Raw genomic sequence first — 4064 nt, forward strand, 5'->3', positions numbered from 1 at the left:
GAAAAGAAACTCTTGAATTTACAATGATTTAAATTGTTAAGATATTTAAATGGTTGTCTGTTTTAAACTTTATTAAAACTCATGTGTTTTTTTTTACTACTGCCTTCACAGCAGTCCATAAATATTAACATTTACAATAATATTATACGTTCAGTGCCTCAGGTATGTTTCTTAGTTTTCTGTTTCATTCAGAAGCTGGCAATCATTTTTCTTTGTTATTAGATAACATATTTTTAGAGTGCTGCTAAGCATAAATATTTTGTTCATGCTTCTGTCTATAAATTTTTTTATTACTATTCTATGACTAAAATAACATTGTGTAAGATAAAATTATAAGCTCTTCAAAACTGTTAATCATTATAGATAAATGTTCCGTTTTTAGTTTTATTGAAAGGCAAATATTATGTTCATGGCCAAAATCAAAATTTAATTTGTTCCTTGTAAGATGAAAGTGCTCTTTCTCATGACTTTATATATATATATATATATATATATATATATATATATATATATATATATATATTTAATTAAATTTTTACAGAGAGGAAGAGAGAGGGTTAGAGAGCTAGAAACATTGATGAGAGAGAAACATCGATCAGCTGCCTACTGCTCACTCCCTACCAGGGATGTGCCCACAACCAAGATATATGCCCTTGACCGGAATCGAACCCGGGACTTTTCAGTCCACAGGCCAACACTCCACCTACTGAGCCAAACCGGTTTCGGCTCTCATGACTTTCTTGAGTAAAAATTTTAGGAACAAAAATAAAATATTAATTATTAAGTACATGGTTTTTATTGTTTTAAGAAATTTTATTTTTCAGTTACAATTTATATTCTGTGTTATTTTGTATTAGTTTCAAGTGTATAGCATAGTGATTAAATAATCATATACTTTACAAAGTGTTCCCCTCTCTATATTTTCAGTATCCTGGAACCATACAGAATATTCTCAAGATTATTGATTACTAGAGGCCTGGTGCATGAAATTCATGCATGGGTAAGGTCCCTATATCTGGCCAGCAATCAGGGCTGATATGTGGGACAACTGGCAGGGTGATCAGGAGTCCCCTACTGGCACTTGCCTTGGCGGGCCTGGTGCTGCCAGCTTGCCAACCCCATCCCCCCAATCACCCCTCTGCCACTGCCAGTTGCCTCTCTCTGTGGGAGGCAACTGGCAAGGTTATTGGGGGGTGATGTGGCGCCAGCCCACTTGCCAGCTGGTCCATTCCCCTGCTGCCACCTGCTTGCAAGCTGACCTCATCCACCACCACCACTGCCAGTCGCCTCTCTCTGCAGGGCCACCAGCGGGGTGATCAGGGCGGCCCGCTGGCACCCGCCTTGGCTGGCCTGGGGTCTGCAGACTGCTGCAGCTCCTGTGTTGAGCATCTCTACTCTTGGTGGTCAGTGCTCATCACAGCAGCCAGTCATTTCACCCATGATTCTGCTATGCGGTTAATTTACATATTAGGCTTTTATTATATAGATTACTCCCTATACTATACTTTACTGAATATATGATTTTTATATATTTGCTTTAGGATTTAATTATTTCAAGTTAATATCATTAAAATGATACCAAGAATATATAGAAGTCACATTGAGACTAGTAAGAAGGGCTCACCCTGCTCCCACAGGTCGTTACAGATTATGAAGGAATAGCTCAGTGTCAAAGGTTCCCCATGAGAAGTGTAGGGACTCAACCCCATGCCAGCCACTCCTGCTCAGAGTACCAGAGCTGGGAAGAGACATATCTGGCTATGAAAAGAGTAGGAATTCTGTCCATCAGGGACAGCTGAAAGCCTACTAGAGACCAGGCACTTTCTTAACGGGACAGCACACAAAATATCTTTTGTAGCCACTTACCCTGGGCTCCAGAAGAGAGAGGACAGAAGGGCCTAGAGTTTTGTGAGGAGAGACTGAGGTTTTTGTCTCAGGGATAGTGTGGAAGGGACTATGGCTAGCGTTCTTGTTCTGAGTCCCTCTCCCATACCACAGGTGGCATTTTTTTTTATTTTTATTTTTTGCGAAGGACTCCCCTCCACACAGCATCAGCCTGAAAGATTGCAACAGCCCCACCCTCCAAAGTCTATATGGCCCCACCCTGTGAAGCTACCTATCAAGACTGGAAGTAATAGCAGATCTATCTAATACATAGAAACAGACATGAAGAGGCAGCCAAAGTGGGGAGACAAACATGCCCCAAATAGAAGAATAGAAGAAATCTCAAGGAAAAGAGCTAAATAAAATGGAGACAAGCAATTTACCAGATATAGAGTTTAAAGGTTATAAGAATGCATAAAGAACTTAGGAGAAGAATGGATGAAATCAATAAGAACTTAAATAGATAGTAAACATAAGAAGGACATAGAACCCATGAAACAGAACTAGTCAGAAAAGAATACAATATCTGAAATGAAAAATACACTAGAAGGAATAACAGTAGGTTGGGTGAGCAGAATATTGAGTCAGCGATTTGGAAGATAAGGTAGAAAGAAACATTCAATCAGAGCAATAACAACAACAACAAAATTTAAAAAGTAAAGGTAGGTTAAGTGTCCTTTGGGACAACATGAAACATAACAACATCCACATCATAGGGGAACCAGGAGAAAAGAGACAACAAAGTATAACCTATTTGAAGAAGTAATGACTGAAAATTTCTCTAACCTGGTTAAGGAAAAAGACACACAAGCCTAGAAAGCACAGAGAGCCTTAAACAAAACTAATGCAAAGAGGCCTACACCAAGACACATCATAAATAAAAAAGTAAAAGATAAAGAATCTTAAAAGCAGCAAGAGAAAGACAGTTAACTACAAGAGGGCTCCATTAGACTATCAGTTGATTTCTCAACAGAAATATTTCAGGCTAGAGGGATTGGCACAAAATATTCAAAGTGATGAAAAGCAAGGACCTACTGCCAAAACTACTCTATCTAGCAATGCTATCATTTAGAACCAAAAACATAAAAAGAGCTTCCCAGATAATAAAAAGCTGAAGAAGCTCATGCCACCAAACCATTGTTACAATAAATGTTAAAAGGTCTTCTTTAAGAAGTAGAAATTTTAAAAAAAATAGAATAATATTTATAGAGATAAACTGGAATAAATATGTATGTATCAATAATCACTTTAAAAATAAATGGCTTAAATGCTTCAATAAAAAGACTTCGGAGAGATGAATGGATAAAAAAAACAAAAACAAGATGCTATATATGCTGTCTACAAAAGACTCACCTCAGAAAGAAAGACACATATAGAATAAAAGTAGAGGAATGGAAAAAAAAATATTTCATTCACATGGAAAGAAGGAAAAAAGCTGAGGTGGCAATACTTATATCTGACAAAATAATCTTTAAAACAAAGGCTACCTGAAACTGGTTTGGCTCAGTGGTAGAGCGTCGGTCTGCGGACTGAAAGGTCCCAGGTTCGATTCCGGTCAGGGGCATGTATGTTGGTTGTGGGCACATCCCCAGTAGGGGGTGTGCAAGAGGCAGCTGGTCGGTGTTTCTCTCTCATTGATGTTTCTAGCTCTCTATCTCTCTCCCTTCCTCTCTGTAAAAAATTAATGAAAATATATTTTAAAAAAAAGACACTACATAATGATAAAGGGAGCAACCCAACAAGAGTGTATAACCACATGTAAACATTTATGCATCCAACAAAGGAGTACCTAAATATATAAAGTAATTCTTGATGGACATAAAAAGAGAGATAGACAGTAATACAATTGTAGGAAGGGATTTTAACACCCCATTGACATCAATGGATAGATCTTCCAGACAGAAAATCAACAAGGAAAGGGTGGCCTTAAATGACACACTAGATCAACTGGATTTTTTTAAATGTATTTTTATTGATTTTTGAGAGAGAGGAAGGGATAGGGATAGAGAGATAGAAACATCAATGAGAGTGAAACATCAACTCCTGCATGCCCTCTACTGGGGATCAAGCCCACAACCCTGGCATGTGCCCCGACCATGAATCAAACCAGTTTTGGGGAGATTAGGAAGTCATGCACTGAGAATCCAAGGTGACACCTTTGAATATTTTAGTAGCAAGTG

Source organism: Pipistrellus kuhlii, unplaced genomic scaffold, assembly GCF_014108245.1.
Source record: "Pipistrellus kuhlii isolate mPipKuh1 unplaced genomic scaffold, mPipKuh1.p scaffold_m20_p_3, whole genome shotgun sequence".
NCBI classification, from domain to species: domain Eukaryota; kingdom Metazoa; phylum Chordata; class Mammalia; order Chiroptera; family Vespertilionidae; genus Pipistrellus; species Pipistrellus kuhlii.